Genomic DNA, 23,287 nt, shown 5'->3' with positions numbered 1-23,287 from the left:
TTGGATAACTTTTTACAGCTGTCTTCAAGTTTACTTATATATGTCATTTCCCATCTGCTATTAAATTTTCCAGTGAGCTTTTAGTTTGTTACTGTAATTTGCTGTTTTATAATTCCATTTATTCATTTAATAAATAATTACTGAATACTTAATGTATTAGCAGATATTGATGTAGATTCTGGGAATAAAGTAATGGAAAAAAGTAAAAAATTCCTATCATTATGGAATTTTTCCATTCTAGGGTAGAAGAGAGTCAAAGCAATAATGAAGTAATATTGGGTTGGCCAAAATGTCTGTTTGTTTTTTTTTTTAGATGACTCTAATAGCACTCTTTAGTAGCTGTCTTTAACTTCATTGGAAATAATTTTGCTACACTGTATTGTGATAGATGTCATATCACCTTGCATTTAAAAAAAATCAAAATTGGTGAATTTTTGTGTAGCCACTTTAATATTGAAGATGGAAGAAAATATTCAACATTTTTGGCATATGCTTTATTATTTCAAGAAAGGTAAAAATGCAACTGAAAGTCAAAAATAAAAGATCAGTCCAATATATGGAAAAGTTGCTGTAATTTAACTGATTGAGCATGTCAAAAGTGGTTTGCAAAGTTTTGTGCTGGAGATTTCTCTCTGGACAATGCTTCACAGTTGGGGAGACCATTTGAAGTTGATAACAATCAAATTGAGACATGAATTGAGAACATAATACCATATGAGAGATAGCCAATATACTCAAAATATCCAAATCAATAAAGTTATTGGTGAAAATAAAAAAATGTGCCTTATTTTATGGAAAAAAAACTACACAAACTTTTTGGCCAACCCAATATAAGTAGTGTGCAGGAATAAAGAATTACTATAGAGGAAAATAAAGCACAGAAAAGCAGAAGTGACAGTGATTCATTTTTGAAAATAAAAATTATATATATTTGCTGTGCACAATGTGATGTTTTGATACATGTGTATGTATTCATTATGAAATGATTACTACAATAAAATTAACATATTCATCACCTCCCATATTTACTATTTATTATTTATTTATTTACTTATTTATTTTTGTGGTCAGTCCACTGGATAACTGCTCTGTTAGAGAATTTTAAGTATGTAACTATTAACTATAGTCACCATGCTGTACATTAGGTTTCCAGAACTTTATAATTTTTCAATCTTCTTTTCTTTATCTGCTGAAATTCTCTATCTGTATGGTAAATTGTTTACTTTTAATTCTTAACTCTTTTAACATATACATAATAGTTGCTTTAAAGTTTTGCTCAATAAATCATCTGTTTCCTTCATATGATTTGCAAATTTGGTTGAATATTAGAAATCATAGATAACACATTACATGAATTCTGGATTGCTATCGCCCTTTATTAATGTTGTTTCTTATTTTTACCAGTGTAAAGCACAGGATTAATTTGTCCCAATAGATGTTTTACCTTTACCTGCAACTTTTTTCACCAAAATATTGTAAGACATTATATTAAGGAGATCTTCATCGGAAGGAGTGCTCTAAGGCAGCTCCTACTGCACTTCCATTGTAAGAGGAGGTGTTGCAAGATCTTGATTTTAACGAAAGTGATAGTACCCAGAGTGGCAAAAGTTAGATCATGGCTCTCAAACACCAGAGACAAAGTATATATGGTGACTGCATTGAATAATAGGACTGGAGTGGCATCTTAATTACATGATTTGTGGAGCATTTGATGATGGTGAATAAGTTACGGTGTTCCTAAATTTGAAATAGTTAGATAACCATCTAAATTCTTACTTGATCTACGATCAAATTTTTAAAAATATCTTCTGGATCTTAGGAACAGATCATTTAACCTATTCTAACAGTAGGTCATGAAATTTAATCCATTTCCTAGATCTAAGACAGTCTACAGATTCAGAGCCTCTTAATGAAGAGGAGGTTGGTGTTCCTAAAGTGAGAATCCTAAAATATTTTAATAAATACTTACCATAAACATACTCCTAAACTTATAAACAGTGACCTGTAGCAACTTGTTAGATGATTAAGGGAGATGATCCAAGGAAATAATAGGCAGATTTGCAGAGGTGATAATTGAGATCTATCAGTGTGGGAGGTTATTGATATCAGTGATAAATGGAGTGCTGCTGAGCCCACCTGAAAATCAGCTTGGTGGGTTTTGAATATACTTTATGATTATTACTTAGGACTTGAATTCATATGGTCATATAGGTACTCAGCATATTGTAGAATAGCATAGCCATGTTCTTTCCTGATTCTGGGTCAAGGGAAATTAAGTTATCAATGGTCAGTTAAAATATGTGAAACTTCTCAATCAAAAAAAAAAGTATAGTACTGCAGACTTGGAGGATGACAAAGATCAATACTATTATACAGAATTTGAGATATGGAAAACTGGTGATTTTTATTAATTTCCACAAAATTAAATTATTTTTATATGGAAGACAGATAACTCTTGAAGCATAATTTTATTTTCCAGTTTTATTGAAATATAATTGATTACAGTACTGCATAAGTTTAAGGTATACAGCATAAGTGCTTACTTGTATTGTGAAATGATTACCACAATAAGTTTAGTTAACATTAATTATCTCTCACATTATGCTAAGTGAAATATGCCAGTCAGTGAAAGATAAATATCATATGATCTTACCTTTAAGTGGAACCTAATCAACAAAACAAACAAGTGAGCAAGGTATAACCAGAGACATTGAAATTAAGAACAATCTCACAGCAACCAGAGGGGAGGTGAGAGGGGAAATTGGGGGAGAAGGGAGGAAGGGTTTTCAGGAACAATTATAAAGGACACATGGACAAAACCAAGGTGGGGAGGTGGAATCAGGGGAAGGAGGTAGGGATGGCTGGGGTTGGTGGGAGTGGTAGGGGGTAGATGCAGACAACTGTACTTGAACAATAATAAAACAATTTAAAAAATTCATTATCTCCCAGTCACCAAAATAAAAGTAAAAATTGAGGCAATATAAATACACCAATAGAATTCACTAATATTACTTTACTCCAAATCATGGAAAAATTTCTAACCTGTGAGAATGATGTAATAGAATACTCGTCTTACTGACAGAATCCACAAGGAGGCAATACAGTCAGACCTCAGTACTTGTTGGCTTCAGAACTCATCAAACTCTGTATTCATCACATTCTGATGAGAAAAAAATGTTTCAGCACTAAGTGCTTATTCAAGACTTGTGGTGCTTGCTTGGGACTTATTGCACTTGCTAGAACTTGTGTGAGTCATGATTCATCATTCAGTTCTCATTGGTTTAGGCACTTGCCATGAGTTCTGGAACAAATTAATGATGGGTACCGAGGTGCCACTGTAACCTGAAAGTTTGCAGTGCCATCCTCCAAGATGTTATTATGTTTTAAAGATTGACCAATATATGATATTGATTTTTTGTTAAATGACACGGGTTAAAAAATTAGACTGTGATTTGACTGGTTCCTTGAATCATGCCCAATGACACAATCACAAACATTTTCTTTCATCCTTAACTCTGTTAATTAAAGCATGCTAGTTGCCAGCATAGGGTTACTTCCACCATAATGCATACGGTATTTCTATTAAACTGGAATATGAGACTGATAACTTGACAATCTTTCTCTCTTATGCCATTGAAATACTCCAAAGTATTGTACCTAATTATCAAGTGGAAGCATGGACACTGCTTCACAATGCTGATGAGGGATATGTCTGGAATCTAGAGAAGACACCTGTTTATATTCCCATAGCCTGCATTAATGGAAGTAATGGAGGTAGGAATTAGTAGAGTTATAAATAGGTAGGAAGTATGAAGATAAGAATTTTGACCTTGATGAGATTCACCAAAAATGAAAATTTTTTATCATCTCCTAAAGTGAACCAAAGATAGCTGAAAAATGGGGTAGTCAATAAAAGCAACTATTAATAACAATCATTGCTTCATTAAAAATTTCAAACAAGGTCTATAATAGCTAAGCATATTATTTTCCATGTTTTATGCAATCATTTGTATATATTAACCATTTTTTATTTTCTTCCTTTTCCTCAAACTATTTTATATAAATTATGCTAAAAAACTAAAGATTTTGACTGAAAAATGAGTGAAATGAACATATTTGGATGAAAACAGTGATTGTGCTATGGTCTCTCCTTTTTCAGGGAGAAGGTGAATGTATCTTGGTTTATACAATGTATAGAAAAACACTCTGGTTAACCATGTTTCTTTACCTTACATCTTGATAAGAGACTGTATGGATGCTTGATAGGAAACGAGGTCAACTTCAATGCTCTTCTGTCCATCACAGAGATCAGATGCTAACAAACTACATATTTCAGAAACTGCTATCAGGGTTTCAAATTTGCAACTGCCAATGCAAGGCATTCCCTACAAGATTTGAAAAATAAAAGGCAAGCAGAAATCATTACTTCTGCTATATCATTGGCAAAAATGTGATAGCTTCAGTAGGCACCATAAAAAATATGTTTGCAAGTAGCTTTGAACATCCCACGGCAAATTATGCACGTCGGTGCTACAGACCGTTGAGCTCATCAGAAGTGATTTCTGTAGTTTCCCCTTTTTCTAAATTCCTGCATGCCAGGTGTTATTTTCTTTACCTTCATCCCTCTTTTATCTTCACTGCTGCTGTTCCTTCAAAGTTTTGTAAGCCTCTAATTTTCTGATGTAAATTCTATTTAAAAAACTAGACTCAATCCCTTTCTACCTAAAAAACTAGACTACATTCTTGATTTATTCTATACTGAAATATCTTCTTCAGAGATGCTGAAAGTAGTCACTTTTCTCCTTTAGATGAGGGTAATGCTTGCCATATTCATCTTTGTTACACGTACCCTCACGTTTAATATGCAGGAGAAACTGCAGGAAGTAAAAAAAATCTTGTAATGACACTGTATTTTTTATTTTTTACATTGTTTGATTAAAATTATGATTTCAAGGTTTAGAAATTCAGTTATTTGTGTTGGGAACCGCCCTGCCTGGTATCAGAAGCTGTAACCCTTGCCTAGGCTAAGGCTAAGGGAACGCCCTTGGAACTGTAAGCCAGCAGGGAGACAAAAGCTTATCTCCCTAGCAGGAGCACTGCTTTTGCTGCTTCATTCATAACTGAACCCCAAAGCTTGGTTGTTTCACCAAAGACGGGTAAGATTCCCCAAGGGGAGAATGACCTAAGACAGACACGATCACGTGGGAGGCCCCCAAAAGAAGAACTTTGGGGCTACAGCAAAAGGGGGTGATGGACCCTTGCTCCTTGGCTTTGACATAGCGTGAGTTCTCATCATTTGGGAGAAAATCTCCTTATCTCTTGGTTGCCTTAGTTCCCTTGCTCCACCTAAGCCTGAAACAATGACAGGGTGGTGCAGCACTGTGCTGAAAAGGGCAGATTCCCCGGGTGATCAGGCATAAGAAAGAACATGTAAATTCCTGTGAAACCTTCTTTGTTTAGAATGCTCTCAGTTGAATGAGAAGGGTCCAAGGAGGAAGTTAGTTTGTTCCTTAAAAGTCTTACAGCTCTTTGACCCTGACTCAAAATAGGCCCTCCGAGTTCCTTGTTATCTATTGTTTGATCCTTACTTCTTTGTAATGAGTAATGAGCTTTTACCTGAATTCATATGCAAACAAAACCAATAAAAAGCCTCTCCCGAGGGGGAACAGCGCCCTCCCCACCAGGGAGGGTGGCCTTGGTGCCCTCCAGGAGAGAGGGTGGCCAAGTGCTCCCCACGTGAGGAGTGGCCCTGCTGTTCCTATTTCCCCACAGGACCTGGTTGTCTCTGTGTATGTTTTTTCTCGCATTCCGACGAGCCATCCACAGCGTTTCGTGATCACTGCTGGCCTGTGACCCATACATCACATTTGCCTGGTTATAAAGATTCAAGGCTTAGGACAAAGATCACACTTTGTGTGTGTTGTAACCATGTTACCTTCGGTGAGGTGTGGTGAGGCCAGATGCAGATTAAGAGGGAAAAACTGGGAAGAGTTTTACAGTTTTTTTGTTTTACTTACAGTCACCTAAGGAAACACAGGATACCGCACAGGCATGCAGAAAAGCACAGGGGCCAGCCACAAGGCAGAGGGAAAGTGGGGGACTGTGGATAAGTTCTTTTATTTTTTTTTTTCAGGAAGGAAAGGGTGAGACAGGGCAAGCAGGTTTATGATTTCTAATTTGGGGGCACAGGGGCTACCCCTAGTTTTCAGGTACTTGGTCCTGAGGGACTGAGCCAGCTGTATAGTGCCTTGGAGTGTAAGAGAAAAGGGGGATGTGACTTAACTGACTTTTCAAGAGGGGGAACTGATTGGCCGATAGGCAAAGCCTGAAAACTAGGTCAACACAGCATTAAAAAAAAAAAAAAACACTATGTCAAAGCATGCCATACTGTAAGAAGTATATACTCATACTTAAGGAAAAAATATATTTCATCTGTGTGTATGTATATATATGCATGAACATATATATGGTTATACTTGTGTGTATATGTGTCCATAAATATATGACCACAGATTTGAGCATTAATGTTTGAGTTTAGCCTTCAATGTTAAAAATCTTCATAGATTTTTACAGTATTCTGTAAGGAGCACTAGCCATAATTATTTGGCAAAGTGCTTTATGATTTAATGACCACTAGGATTTTGTAATAACAAATGTTCATAATACATAGAAGCCAATTAGTGGGGTGCTAAAAATACATCCTAATTTCCTCCTGATACTTTCTGGATATACATATCCTTTAGACTATCTTCATATTTCTAGTGGTGAAAATACAATCTCTAAAATACTTATACTGTAAAGGGCAAACAGACTAGGTACTATAGAAGAAACAGTGAATTTGAAGGCATAGAGAATATCCAAAGTAAACCACAATAAAGAAATCACTCCAAACATATCATAATCAAAGTACAGAAAACTGTGGTGAGAGAAGTTATTAAAAACAGCTAGAGAAATAAAAATGTAATATTACCTACAGGATAACAAAGGAAAAGTTTAGACAACATTTGGGACATATTAAGAACTAAAAAATGATCATTGAAATTCAAATTTAACAATGTCCTATATTTTATATGGCAACCTGACCAATAACCAAAAAGATATACCATATATTTAAAACAGAGTAAGTCTTCACCTTAGATAGAAAGCTTTGAGTGATGACCGGGCTCATTGCAGATGAGAATAAAAGAAAGCTCAATGAGAAAACTGAAATTATTCATGCTTGGGTAGCAAAGGCTTTATACTTTGTTTTTTGTTTTTATTGGCTATCATGTGTTTATTCACTGATTACTGCTTATTTAATGTGATTGAATAGCTTAATAATGGGAGGGGGGTGTTAAGCAGGCCGCTGGTGTTTCTACAGTGCTTCTCTGTCACGGCGCTGCTCTTCTCCAAGCAAGACCTCTGTCTCCTTGAAAGTGCACCTGGCTTGTCTTCTTTTTTCAGAGTGTCCTACTCTCTTTCAGGTCAGGTTTATTTCTGTATTTTTCCTACATATGTTTTGAGGACAAGTTCAAAAGTAATTTCTTCTGTAAAATGTTTCATGAACTCTAAAACCATGTCACCATAAAAAGAGAATAATTTAGAGATTACCCAGTTTTTCAATAACAGTCTCTGTATACATCTAGTATAGTAATTGTCACATTGTCATATAACTTCTCCCTGGAGAGACTAACCTCCTGAGTGACAGAAACAGTATATTATTAAAGGTATTATTCATTACTATTTCCACAGAGCATAGATCACTGAATGGCAAGTGCTCAATGAATGAATTCAATAAAATTAAATTTATAGGAATAAAAAATCCTTACATTGGTCTGTAGTTCGCTGACATTGTGCTAACATTGATAAAGGGCAAATGCTGCTACACTTTCTGGTCAGTTGCCTCATACAAAAAGATATCACAAATATTTTAAGGAAATACTGCTGTAGCTCTTGAGGGAATTTATTACTAGGTTTAGCAAATGTGCTTGTACAGATCAATGGGCTGTTATGTTGACCTTTTGCTGATTGTTTGCTTTGATTCGGGCACTTACAATAAACTGTGTGTTCAACTCTGCTCTTCCACTCCTTTTTAAAAGTGTTGTGGTATCTTTGTCAATAAGCATTTCCAGAAAACCCAGCTGATGTTTTTGTTTTTACTTCTTTGCTTTTTACTTAGTAATGAAAAAGCTTGTTTAAATAATAGCAGAGATCTAAAAATGTCTCTAAGAATATTACTGTTATGTACAGAATGATTTTGTGTGGTCTGCAAATATAATTGGATGTAACATGAAGCCCAAACTCAAAAATGACATGTCACTACAAAAGTGGAATGACTGCAAGCATAATTACATGAAATATTGGGTCTGAGTGATGTTTACAATTCTCAGGATTAAAATATCGTGTATATATGTCTATGGAATATACTAACACAATACAAACAGTTCAACATTAACTAGATAGATATATATGTCTCTATCTACATATTATTTATATGTACACTTTTCTCCTTTACAATTAACCAAACAATTTAGTGAGGTCACAGTTAGAGGCTAAGTTATGGGTGAGTGAGGATATTCATCTCTGATTCATAGCTACAATTCTAGTAATTGAAAAAAATGTGATAATAATCAGTTCTAATATGTATTGAGGAGTTTATGTCCAGTAATTCTCTTCTAAGTTTTTCATATAACATGCACAATACTAATAGGTTTTTCATATTAGTAATAATAAACCTTTCATAATAGGTTTTATAGAAACTTAAGCCTTGAACAGTTAAATAACATGCCCACTGTTACAATGCCTATCAGTGGGAAAACTAAAACTTGAATGCCATTTCTGTTTTCCAAAACCATTGCACACTTCCTCTCCAGCTTTCTACAGTGTCTTATAATATCACCAAAGAAGCAGAAATTAGGAGTGGAGGGGAAAACATGTACGTGACAAACTAGAACCCAAAACTACAACAAACACTGAAGGATCAGAATACCAATGATGTTACAAATGGGAAATTTTCTGATGAAGCAACTAGAGTTGTGTCATGGTAGATGACAGTGTTACAGAACACAACAACAAGGGGGGCCTGGGACAATATACTATTATTGAAAGAAGGCCCCGGGTCCGTTATGTCCACTGCCCTAGGAAAGACGTCTCTCAATGCCAGAGATTCGTGAAAAGGAAAGGAAGTGTTTATTTAATGCTATACAAACTTAAAGTAGTGACCTAATGTCTTTGTCAAAATCCCAAAGTCCCTAAAAACACCCACAAACAGACACAGTCCTTCCTTCCTTCCCCCTTTGCCCAGTCCAGAGTACTGTATCTCAGGAAAGGAAATAGAAGTCCATGGCTTAGGCAGTCCTCTGGTTCTTCCCAGTTAGTACTCCATCTTGACTGGGAGAGCTCCCTGGGTTCCCGGCACCCTCCGCTGAGTCACCGGAATCTCTGCTAAAACCAGGTGGTGGTTCCCCCTTTTAAAGCTGCGGGGAGCGGGGGGGTCCCCACTCTGTCAAGGCCGCATGGTTCTCCCACTCTCAGGGCTGCGGGAGTCTTCACTCTGCTAAAGCTGTGTGGTTCTCTCTCCAATGGCCGTGATCTTCTCTGCACCTCCACAGCCACATGGTTCTCTCCTCTCAGGGCTGCGCATGGCTCTTCTTCCTAAAGCAGTATGGTTCTCCCCGAGGGCTGCCGCATGGTTCCCCCTCTCTCAGGGCTGTGCATGGCTCTTCTTCTCAGGGCTGCGCATGGCTCTCCTCCTTAAAGCAGCATGGCTCTCCTCCAGGGCTGTCGCGTGGTTCTCTCTCTCTCTCAGGTCTGCAGGAGTCTCCGCTCCATCAAGTCCACGTGGTTCTCCTCCCTAAAGCAGCATGGTTCTCCCCCTCCAGGCTGCGCATGGCTCACATCCTCAGGGCTGCCGCGTGGTTCTCCTCCTCTCAATGGCCGCCAAGTCTGGGTTTTAAATCCCCGCGGCCAATCTTCCTCTGCAGCCCCATTTCCGACTCCTCCCACACTCAGCTTCACATGCCGGAACTCGTATCCTTCCAGCTTTACGGGGCTGCCATCATGAGTCTGGGCAGGTGTGGCCCCATGTCCTGGAGCCAATCCTCTCTGAGCTCCCATGCAGGTGCTGTAACTCAGGGGACCCACCCCCCCAGTTACATCTGGGTGGGGAAGTTACTTCCATTCCCCTGGCTTAGAGCTGATCACAGCTATTTAACATATCCAAGCAACCAGCCAAAGGCTATAGATATGTTAAATGACCAAGCCAGAGGTTAGCTGCAAGGCTGTTGCTATGCAAAACAGCTCTCAATGGCCCTGCTCCATTTGTCCCTTCCCCCAACCCACACCCTGGGGTGGGGGATGGAGACATCTTAAAATCTCCTGGACACCTTAAGTTCTGGACCGCATTTCAAATGCCCATTTGGGGTCTCCCCTCTTGGCTGCACCCTGTAACAATAGGAAGGAATGGAGTCATTCATTTATTTGGCAATATTTATTGAATGACTTCTATGTGCTTCCTAGTGTTCTAGTTTCTGCTAGTAGAGTATTAATTCCATAGCTAAAGTTCTGCTCTTATTGAGATAAAATTTGAATGAAGAAGGATACACAGTAAGCAAATAAACCATTAAAAAAACAAAATCAGCCCTGGCTAGTGTGGCTCAGTGGACTGAATGCTGGCCTGTGAACCATTGGTAACTGAATCACCAGTTCCATTCCCAGTCAGTGCACACGCCTGGGTTGCAGGTCAGGTCCTAAGCTAGGGGTGCATGAGAGACAACTGCACATTGATGTTTCTCTATTTCTCCCTCTCTTCCCCTCTAAAAATAAATAAACATTTTTAAAAATAAATAATCATCTCAGCAAAGCATAATTATTATGGAGACAATAAAAAGTGAGTGATGAAGTATAAGTACTAAAGAGCTGCCTATTTACATTGAGTGATAGGTAAAACCTCACAAAAGTGTTAATATGTACCTGAGACTTGAACGACAAGAATAGTTTGGCATATGGCTGAGGGAAACACTCTATGAAGAGGGGAGATAGACGGGAATCCATCCTAAGGTAGATAAGAGTGTGTTCAGCTGAGGAAAGAAAGAAAGCTTTCATGGCTAATGAATGAAGAGAATGGCCACATTCATACTTAGCAGGTCCCACTATAAAATGAAAATGCATCACACCTTGTTTAAAAGTATTAAGACTGTCAAGACAGCAAGAGCAGAAGATTAAACCAAATTGAGACTTCCCAAGCACAAAGCCCTATGACTGCACAGTAAACCAACACTGAAAGTGATAAGGGAAGAAGGAAAACAAGATATGTCTCAAAAACAGATTCTACTGAGCCCCATGAGCCCAAGGAAGAGTTTGATTTTATTTTAAGTGTGATGAGAAGACAATAGAAAACTTTAAACAGGAAGTGATGAGTCTGATTTATAATTAGGTGCAGTCTAGCTATTGTGCAGAATGGGACATAGGGGCCATGAGGAGAAATTACGAAACAATTGCTAGGCTGGGTCAGCAGGTATAGAGTTTGTAGAAAGACTGTAGAGGAAAGGACTAGTATAATAAAATAAGAGCCAGGCAGTGAGAAGCTACCAACAAGGGATATATAAAGATACACAGAGAGAGGCCACTGAAAGAAGCAACATTGTTCTGTTTAGACAGGACTTAGTGAGAGGGAGGGTGGTGTGTTCATAAATCACCAGCTACTAATTACATGTACTCTACAACTGTTAGATGGCACTCAAGTACACAGTTTTCTTTATTGTGAGCTGCCTAGAGACTGTTGAGTCTCAAAAAATGCGTTTGTTGATTTTTGCCAAAATCTTGTATTTATTGGTAACTCATGATTGCAAATGATGATCAAGTGCACTTGCAGCATGAATATTGCTTAATTTTTTCTTTTACATTAATTAGTAAGACAAGCATGAAAACAACTCATATGTATTTTGGAATTTTATTTATTCATCAGTGACTTAAGTTACTTCTATGAACTACATATTCATTAACTAGATTTTTATAACTCAGATATTTACAAGTCATTGAAGTGATTCTTTCTTGATTCTTGTATATAGTGTTTTCTTTTTCCCCAATCAAAGTCTATACCTACTTGGCTGTCCTTTAAAACATTGTAAGAAGGCTGAAGAAAAGTTTATTGTGATTTAAGAGAGTAGGCTTTGAAATTCAAATCCTGTCACCATTATTCACAGCCCACGTGAATAGAATACTTAATGTTTTAGTTCTCAGTCTTCTTATCTGTAAGACATATAATAGTGTATAGATTAAAGTAGAAAATAGGATACTTTCCATGTAATAGAATATCTCTTTTTTGTGTGTTATTCACAGTATGGTCACCATAGGCATGACATCTATTTAATATAAGTTATAAATATTTCCTACATCACACTCTTAAGCCTAAAAAATCAACACCAAAGAACCTTGATAGTACTTACTGGTTCCCATGATATTCATATTTCAGATAGGTCTAAATTTAACTTTATGATGCCAACCAATGGAGAGTTAAGTAGAGATATACAGTAACACATTTATGCAGTATTTTTATTATGGGTATGTAATAGATGTAAATAAGCTCAAGAGCATAGGTAATAGTAAAATATGACCCATGCCTGTCCAGAAGGTATCCAGCCATGTAATATGAAAAATAGAGACATTTATTGAAGAAGATAAAAGAAACAATGTACATAGGACAATGATGCCTCAGTTCCCTTCAAAGTAGGCACCTTGGGACCTCACACAGTTCTCCCAATTGCCATCACTTCCTCATCATAGCTTCCTGAATCTCATCAATGGCCAGAAATCTTCTCCCTTTTAAAGGTGATTTTAGTTTTGGGAAAAGCCAGAAGTCACAAGGCACCAAATCTGGGCTGTAGGGGGATCAAGTCACCTGGGTAATTTAATGTTTTGCCAAAAAACTCTGCACAAGATGTGATGCATGGACAGGCGTGTTGTGATGAAGCTGCCAATCACCAATTGCCCATAGCTGCAGCCTTCTGAATCATCCAAATAGTTGCCAAAGAGGAATATTCAAGCTTAATGCAAAATTTGATGCAGATTTATTGTGCTACTCACTCAGTCATTTTGAATGTGATAACCACACATGCTCATTCAACTGTTCTATGTCCCACTGGCTAGTGTACTGGTCCACTGACTAGTACAGTGAAGTCATCATTGTTCACACATGCACATTCCAGTCCTCTCTTCTTGGCTGCCAATTTACATTGATGTTATGCAAACTGTTCTTATTTTGTTAACAATGGCTGGACTTTTTCCAGACAGACCTCATATGTATTAAATGATGAGTTTTGAGTACTTATTACTATTATTATTTTGATTGTGGTAACACTAGTTTACATTATATAACTTCAGGTGTATATTATAATATGGCTTTGTATATACTATCAATACATTGAGCTCACCACAAAAAGTCTGATTTCTATCTATACCCATATAATTGGCCCTCTTTACCCATTTCACCCTTCCTCCAGCCCATTTCCCCTCTGGCAATCACCAATCTGCTGTCTGCCTCAATGAGTTTGTTTATCTACTTTTTGTTTGTTTTTATCACATATGAGGGAAATCACACAGTATTTGCCCTCTGTATGTTGCTTTTCACTTAGCATAATACCCTCAAGGTCCACACATGTTGTTATAAATGGTAAGATTTCATATTTTTAATGGCTGAATAGTATTCCATTATGTGTGTGTTCCCAACCTGCTTATCTCTTCATCTATCATTGGGCACTTAGTTTGCTTCTGTGTATTGACTATGTAAATAACACTACAATGAATGTGGGGGCATATATCTCTTTGAATTAGTGTATTCATAATCCTTAAAAAAATACACAAGTGAAATATCTGGATATATGATAGCTCTATTCCTAATGTTTTGAGAAATCTTCATACTGTTTTCCATAGTGGCCATACCAATTTACATTCCTACAACAGTGTATGAGGTTTTCCTTTTCTCTGTATCTTCCCTAACACTTATTTCTTTTTAATGATTGCCATTCTAAAAGATGTGAGGTAATATCTCATTGTGTTGTGTTTACATTTCCCTGGTGATTAGTGATATTGAACATCTTTTCATATAGCTGTTGACCAGAAGGGTATGCCTTCTTTGGAAAATGTCTGTTAAGATCCTCAGCCCATTTTTAAATCAGGTTATTCTTTTCATTGTTGTTATTGAGTTGTATACTTTCTTTATATATTTTGGACATTAACCCCTTATCATATGTATGATTTCAAAATATGTTTTCCCTTTAGGTACTTTACCTTTTCATTTCATTTATGGTTGTACAGAAGCTTTTTTATTTGATTTAGTCCAATTTGTTTATTTTTGTTCCCCTTGCCTTTGAAGTAAATTCACAAAAATGTCACTAAGACAGATGTCAAAGAGCTTACCACCTATGTTTTCTTCTATGTATTTTATGGTTTCAACTGTTACATTAAAGCCTTTATCAATTTTGAGTTAGTTTTTGTGTATGATTTAGCATCATGCCCTGGTTTTATTCTTTTTCATGTGGCTGTCTAGTTCTTGTGGTTCCATGCAAATATTAGGATTTTTTTTTATTTCTGTGAAAACACCATTGGGACTTTGAAAGGATTTCATTAAATATATAAATTGCTTTAGGTAATATGGACATTTTAACAATGTTAATTCTTCTAGTCTATCAGCATGGAATATTTTCCCATTTCTTTGTGTCTACTTCAATTTCTTTCAACAATGTCTTATAGTTTTCAGTGTACAGGTGTTTTACCTTCTCGTTTAAATTTATCCCTGGGTATTTTATTCTTTCTGTTGGAACTGTAAATAAGATTTTTTAAAAATTTTATATTTCTAGTAGTTCATTCTTAGTGAACAGAAACACAACAGATTTTTTATAGTGATTTTATACCTGTCAACTTTACTGTATTCATTTATTTTCTACTAGTTTTTTGGGTGGAGTCTTTGGGATTTTCTATATAAAAATATGTAAAATTATGTCCTTCACAAATAGATATCATTTTATTCTTTCCAATTTGGATCTTTTTTATTTATTTATTTTTCTAGCCTAATAATTTTTTAGCCTGGATAGAACTTAACAATACTTTGTTGAGTAAAGGTGATGAAAGTGGACATCCTCATCATGTCTCTGATCTTAGAGGGGAAATTTTCAATCTCCCACAATTGAATTGATGTTAGCTGTGTACTGGTCACATACAGACTTTATTATGTTGCACTGCATTTTCTGTACACCTAGTTTCTCTATACCCTGGGCACATGGAAAGCACTGAGCATGCATATAAAGTTTTTGTATTCCCAGAAACACATAGGAAGTATATAAAGCCCCACTGGATATCTCATTCTCCAGTTTATCCTAATTTTTCTTGTCAGAATCTTGTTAGCTCTAGTTTAGGTGGCTGCAAAATTAAACAATTGCCATTAATTGTTTTCTAAATTACCCATACGGTTAGGGCTGTTTCATAGAGAGAGCTCAGAATCACATCAAATAAAGCCAATTAGAACATTAGTCTTTCTAGGTTCTGTCAAATAGATCAAATAGTGACAGTTTACTAGGGATAGGGCTATGGCGATGGTGGTGGGGAGTTTCTAACCCACTCTAACCCCTCAAGTGAAAGACTGCCAGAGGGCTGGCTTGTATAGCTACCATAGTGGAATTGCTGTAGATTTTCACAGATACTACTGTGCTAGGGAGAGGGAAGAAGACAAGTTAAAATACCACAAAGCTCACTGTCTTGACCACAATCTTGGCTTTTTTCTTGTAAACTTTCCAGATTGTTGCAAATTTAAGGGTAATTTCCAGAGTTCTGAATAATGTTTTCACAATTTTTGTCCTCGTTCTCATTGCATTTATGAAGGAGAGTATTTCATAAATACTTAATCTCCCATTCTGGAAGTTTTTTTTTTTTTTTTTTTTTCTACAGCATACTCCTAAATATACAAATAAAGTAACATTTGTTATGTGTGATTTGGATAATGACATCATTCACTAGTCATTCACATATATAAATCACAAAGTTATTGAATATCTTCAGTAATTTAGATATTATTTGAAATAAAACACTTCGAGGGACATAAAATGTCCAAATTTCTGAACATTTTACTTCCTTGCAAAATTACCCCAAATAAGCCTAGGATTAAAAGGCTTTTATTTAGCATCACCTAAGTATCTGGAAATGGTGTGCTTTACATATTGGAACTATATAATTCTGATTTGAACCTTAGGATTCTCACATCTAATCCCAACAAAACTTTGCTGAACAAACTCTTTTAGTCCTACCTTAGGTTATGTTTTTGTGTACAGGGTGGGGCAAAAGATTGTCTACAGTTTTTCATGTGAAAAAACAGGAGGATCCAAGATGGCTGCAGAGTAGCTAGAAGCCCTATCCACTTGCTCCCAGACCCAGCCCAGTCTTGCAGATAAACCACAGAGCAACCAACTCAAAAATCCACCAGAGAGTGAATGAAAATGTCTGTGAGAATGAGAGTACATACACAGACAAGAGTATGGGGAGTGTAACGAGTGGGCAAGAGCCTGCCCACCTGCAGGGCACTTAGAAGCAGGCAATCCAGACTCTCCTAGCAGAGCAACCGCATCCACTATAGCTCAACCCACACTTCTGGCTACCAAGATTTGGGGCACCCGTGGAGTGGCACAGGGGCCACAAGCCCCAGGGGTGGAGAGAGATGCCTGGGGAAGTACTGGCTACAGAAACAGCATGGTGGGAGCAGGCCCACCTGAAGCTGAGAACAACTGGAGGGAGTGGCAAGGACACCTGCCCTGTATTATAATGTCACTGTGGGACTCCTCCCAGTGCCATCCAGGAGAGATCCAGAGAGAAACTCTACCTAAAACTGTTGGAGGCCATGACAGGTTGTGGTCAACACTGACCGAGAGTGATTTTTAGTGATTTGGGGGGAGGAGGGTGTGTGGAGAACAGGACCCCTAGGCTTGGTGCTATGACTGGTGCTGCAGCGTGGGGACCACACAGAAACTCTTTTAAGGAACCTGGTGCTTGTGTATGCATGTGCACATACATAGCCACCTGCAAACCAAGAACTCAAAGTAATGGAATCACACTGAAGGACTGTGGGACCAAACACAGGACAGCTGGCGAGCAGGGGACTGTACAGAGTGGAGAGTTCAGCTTGTGTCTCTAGCAAAGGAGTGGCAGGCTGGGGATTGGATGCAAGGAACTGAACACCTAAATTTGCTGCAGAGACCAAAGACTGGTGAGCCCAACCCCCACTGGAGGGATTACAGGCTCTGCAGATCAGTGAGGCCAGGCTCAGAAGTTGCCTGCTAGACACATTTCCGCAGGGCAAAGCAAAAAAAGCTCTGAAAGGACCCTTTACCAGACCTTATGAGCTACATTGTTCTATGGGATCAGGGCCAAGATATAAGAGACAGGTGCAAAAAGGGGTGTTCAGGGCCCTGCTCAGCCTCTGCACCTAGACACAGCTGCTGTCTGCAGTAAAGAGCTGTCCCTTTTTCACAGATTGGCCCTTCACAGGAAAGAGACAGCTAGTTCACCAGAAACCATACAAAATTGGAAAGAATCTGGGACAGACCAAGATGTGTGGCAAGAGGGCAGAGAAACACTCCCACCATCTTCCCTGACTGAACAGTACCCCCCAGGGGTGGCACAGGGTTCCCACCCTCTGGAGGCAGGTGGAGGAGGCACTGGCAGTCCTCTCAGGTCATCAACTGAACCACTTCTGGGCCCTGGGTTGATAGAAAGCTGGCAGGGTAGAACAGTGGGGACCAGCCAAACCTAAAGCAGGCAGCCACAGACTGTGGCTCACTTATAGTCTCAAACAGGCTGCTTAGTGTCAGACTAGGACACCATCTGACATTACCAGGGGAAGATCCAGAAAGAAGACAGTAGAAAGAAGACAGGCAAAACTGGACTCTGCTGAGAACTCCACCATGGTCTTCTTCATTATTTTCTCTTCTGCATAGCTTTTTAATGTTCATTTCTTTTCCTTCAAGTTTGTTTCTATTATTTTATTAGTTTTTTAAATTTTAGTTTATTTCAAATCTCATATTTTGTTCTTCCCTGCCTTACTCCATTTTGCCTTCTTCCTCCCCTTTCTTATTTTTGTTTTAAATTTTATTTTTTCTCTTGCTACAGCTTGTTTCTATTCTACACTCTTACTATTTATCCCTGCTCTAGCCTCTCAAAACAATTTTCTTTGTCATTAGTCATTTCACATTCCTTTTACTGTTCTTTTTGTTTTCTAAAAGATTTTTAAATTTATTTTTAGAGAGAGGGGAAGGGAAGGAGAAAAAGAGGGAGAGAAACATCAATGTGTGGTTGCCTCTCACATGCCCTCTAATGGGGACCCAGCCTGCAACTCAAGCATGTGTCCTGACTGGGAATCAAATCAGCAATCCTTTGGTTTGCAGACCTGTACTCAATACACTAAGCTACACCAGCCAGGGCCCTTTTCCTGTTCTTAAAGTACTGTTATTCTCTCTCCACCTTTATCAATTTTTGTTCATTGATTGTTGATATCTGGTGGTTGTTGCATTTCTTCAATTTTATTTATAGATCTTCTCTAGTTTTGTATTTCAAATCTCAAATTTTTTTAATGATTTTATTTATTTCTAGAGAGGGAAGGGAGGAAGAAAGAGAGAGAGAGAGAAACATCAATGTGCGGTTGTTGGGGGCCATGACCTGCAACCCAGGTATGTGGCCTGACTGGGAATCGAACCTGCGACACTTTGGTTCGCAGCCCATGCTCAATCCACTGAGCTATGCCAGCCCGGGTTCAAATCTCAAATTTTAACATTTCCCTTTCCTACTCCATTTTATCTTCCTCCTGCCATATCTTTTTTTCATTTAAAATTTTAATTTTTCCTGGTCTTAGCCTGCTTCTCATTCTTCACTCTTAGTTTTCTTTCTACTGCTATCCTCTCAAAATCACTTTTCTTTCTTCTAGACATCTCATAAGCCTTTCTTTCTTTCTTTTCTTGTTATTTCCATTCCATCTATATTAATTTTTGCTCATTTGTTATTGATACTGCTTTGATGGACCTTTTTTCCATTTTGGTTCCTATATTTTCAATTATGTATTTTTAAATATTTGTGTAAACATGATACTATACTATTCCCTCTTCTTATTCCATTCTGCCTCCTTCCCTTCCTTTTTTATTTATAATGTGATTTTTTTTCTTTCTTTCTTTACCTTGATTCTATTCCCTACTCTTATTTCTCCTCCCACAACCCTCTCAAAATCATTTTTCTTTCAGTCAGTCATCTCATATTTGTTTTTCCTTTCTTATAATAGTCTCAATCTCTTTACACCTTTATTAATATTTGCTTGTTTGCTGTCGATAGTGTGGCTGTGGGTAGGGGTTATTTTTGCGAGTGTGGGTTTGTTTCCAAGGTTATTTCATTTGGTTTGGCAGCAGCTGTAGAACAGTATACAAAACATTGTGGGTGATGTGACTCTCAGTCAGCCAGCTGGAGGGAAGAACGCACCAAAGAATTACTAACAACAACCAAAACCCTATCACAACCACAGAGCCTACATAAATGACATAAAGGACATCCAAGAGCATCAAGTCAGTAAGTCAAGGAAACTGAACCACTGAGTCCCACAGGTCTTCTTACCACAGAAGGTCACACAATAAAGACAGGGATTCAAAGTAGATCAATCTAATATGCCTAAACAAGCAAGAAGAGCTTCCTACAAGGGGAGACAACCCCCAAATGAAAGGAATGCAGGAATCCCCAGAAAGAGTGCTAAATGAAATAGAGGTGAGCAAATGATCAGACATTGATTACAAAATAATGGTAATAAGGATGCTCAAGGAGCTCAGTGAGAACTACAAGGAACTCTATGGAAGCTACAGATACTTACTGGGAACTATACCATCATGAAAAAGGACATAGAAACTATCAGTAGATAGAGCAAGGAGGAAATTATAGGGCAGGAGGAGGCCCTTTGAAGGCAACTGTGAAGCTGATGTGGCCCCTAGTGAAAATGAGTTTGATGCCCTGCCCTATAGGATCCACCAAAATACTACTCACACTAGGGGAACTGGGCAAAATAACAGTATACAAAGTCAATATTCAGAAGTCAAATGCATTTTTTTCCACCAACAATGAAATATCAGACACAGAAACTGGGGGAAAAAATTCCATTTTCTATAGCAACAAGAAAAATAAAGTAGCTAGGAAAAAACTTAACCAAGGGGGTAAAAGACCGGTATAAAGGGAACTACAGAGCACTGAAGAAAGAAATTGAGGAATATACAAATAAATGGAAGTCTATGCCATGTTCTTGGATTGGAAAAATTAACATCATTAAAATGTCCATAGTGCCCAAAGCAATCTATAGATTCAACACAATCCCTATTAAAATACCAGTGTCATATTTCACAGAGATAGAACAAATATTTCAAAAATGTATATGGAACAAAAAGACCCTGAATAATCTCAGCAATCTTGAGAAAGAAGAAGAAATTAGGAGGGATCACAATACTTGATATCAAACTGTATTACAAGGCCACTGTAATCAAAACAGTCTGGTACTGGCACAAGAGCAGACACATAGATCAATGGATCAGAATAGAGAGCCCAGAAATAAACCCATGTTTTTGTAGTCAATTAATATTTCAGAAAGGGGGCAGGAGCATAAAATGGAGTAAAAAATAACCTCTTCAGTATATGGTGTTGGGAGATCTGGACAGATACATGCAAAAAAAATGAAACTCAACCACCAATATACAAACTTTACACACCAGAATAAACTCAAGAAGAATTAAAAAAAAACTTAAATATAAGCTACAACACCATAAAAGTCCTAGAAGAAAACATAGGCAGTAAAATTTTAGATATCCCACATAGCAATATTTTTGCCACTATATCTCCTTGGGCACAGGTGGCATACACAAGGCCCTCCACCTTGTTTTATCTGGCCCAGCACCTTGTGTCCACCCAACAGCAGCACTGAGCTCTTGCTTAACTGTTAAGAAGTAGTTATATTTACACATTCTTAAATTAAATTCAGCTCTTTGAAAACAACAGTGAGGCTGATGTGGCCCCTGGTGAAAATGAGTTTAACACCCCTGTAAGGGCAAGGGAAATAAAGGAAAAAATAAACAAATGGAACTACATCAAATTAAAATCTTTTGCACAGCTAAAGAAAACATCAGCAAAATGGAAAGTGTTCCAACCATATGGGTTGGAAATATTTTTTCCAGTGACACCTCAGACAAGGGTTTGATATCCAAAGTATACAAAGAACTCATAAGACTACACATCAGGAAGACAAACAATCCAACTAAAAAATGGGCAAAGGACATGAACAGATACTTCTCCAAGGAGGACATACAGAGGGTATATAGATACATGAAAGGATGCCAGCATCACTGGCCATTAGAGAGGTATGAATTAAAACTACAATGAGATACCATCTCACACAGATCAGAACAGCCATCACTAACAAATCAACAAAGTACAAGTGCTGGTGAGGATGTGAAGAAAAGGGAACTCTAGTACACTGTTGGTGAGAAGGTAGACTCGTACAGCCACTGTGGAAAACAGTATGGAATTTTTTCAAAAAACTAAAAGTGTAACTGCCTTCTGACCCAGCAATTTCACCACTGGGATTACCATACTTTCAGGAATATAAAACGCACCAGACCATAAGACACACCTAAGTTTTAGAGGAGGAAAATAGGAAAAAAATTTTGAAGCAAAAAATGTGGTAAAATATTTAATAACCTGTGACCTTGCTACACCACCACCCCCACCCTAGCAAGCCAGGTAAGCTGTATTTGGACTATAAGATGCACCCGCATTTTCCTCCCAAATCTGGGGGAAAAGGTACATGTTATAGTCCAAAATAGGGGTATACCCTAAGCATCCTGAGACTCTAATTGAAAAGAACCAATGTATCCCTATGTTCATAGCAGCTTTATTTATAATAGCCAGTTCTGAAAATAGCCTAAGTGTCTGTCAGTAAATTAGTGGATCAAAAAACTGTGGTACATTTTCACGATGGAATACTACCCAGGAAGAAAGAAGGAACTCCTACCTTTCACGACAGCATGGTTGGAACTGGAGAGCATTGTGCTAAGTGAAATAAGCCAAATGGTGAAAGCCATATAATCTCACCTGTAAGAGGGACCTAATAAACAAAACAACAAGTGAGAAAAATGGAACTAGAGGCATGGAAACAAGGAACAGACTGACAGTGACTGGAGGAGATGGGGGAGGGAGTAAGTGTGTCAGGAAGAGAAAGGACAAGTCAAGGAACATGTGTGAATGACCCATGGACATGGACAATAGTGTGGGAATTGACTGTGGCAGTTGGGGTTGGACTGGGAAGAGGACAGCAAAGGGGGAAAATTTGAGACAATTGTAATAGAACAATAAAGTATTTATTAAAAAATAATTAATAAATAATACAAGAATAAACTCTTTTGTATTCACAACCATACATTTGCCTACCCCTGTATAGTCACTACAAAAACATTATTGCCTTCCCTCAATCATCCAAAATGTCCCTGAACTAATAAATTTATATCTACTATTTTGTGCACACATACTTTGTATCAAGCACAGTTCTGAATTCTCATTGCATATAATAATGTAATACAACAATTGTAAGATAATTATTCAGTTGTTAAATAACTTGGCAGAAATTTCCTAGCTACTGAGAGCTAGTGTCAAGATTTAAACCCATACTCATACTCAAAGCCAATATTGCAAACCTCTCTGTGGTTATGCATGCAGATAAGATATGCCCCAAGAGATTATGCCCAGTAAACAGCACTACTGTCATATCCATTTTCCTGAACTATTATCGTCACTATTTTCAGGTGAATGGAACAACTCAAATGAGTGACAAGGCTACAGGAGACAAATCTCTAGGGTTTGACTTAAAGCCATCAGGGTAAGTAGCTGCAGGTACATCATGCTCTGGATTCCACAGTAACAGTCATCTGCATTGGAAATATATCTGGAGAGAGAAAGTTTGAGGTGGGAAGACTTTGGTATACTACACATAAGAGCAACTTGTCAGGGCATTACTCTCTTAGTGACATGTATTGTATATGATGCAATTGGTAGTTGTATTCCTAAGAGAAGTAGGCTTGGAAAATGTAAGCAACACTATGAATTAAATCCTCACCTGATTATATTATATCCACAGGAATCCCACAATGACTGTCAAGGGAAAACCCAAGTTTGTAAACACTTTCTTCAGTGTTCTGTGTCCCTTGTGCAGCCAAACCATAGGGGAGCAATTAAAGCTACACCTGAAAAGGAGCAGTAT

This window comes from Phyllostomus discolor, chromosome 6 (assembly GCF_004126475.2).
Source record: "Phyllostomus discolor isolate MPI-MPIP mPhyDis1 chromosome 6, mPhyDis1.pri.v3, whole genome shotgun sequence".
Lineage (NCBI taxonomy): Eukaryota > Metazoa > Chordata > Mammalia > Chiroptera > Phyllostomidae > Phyllostomus > Phyllostomus discolor.
This window is presented reverse-complemented; position numbering follows the sequence as displayed.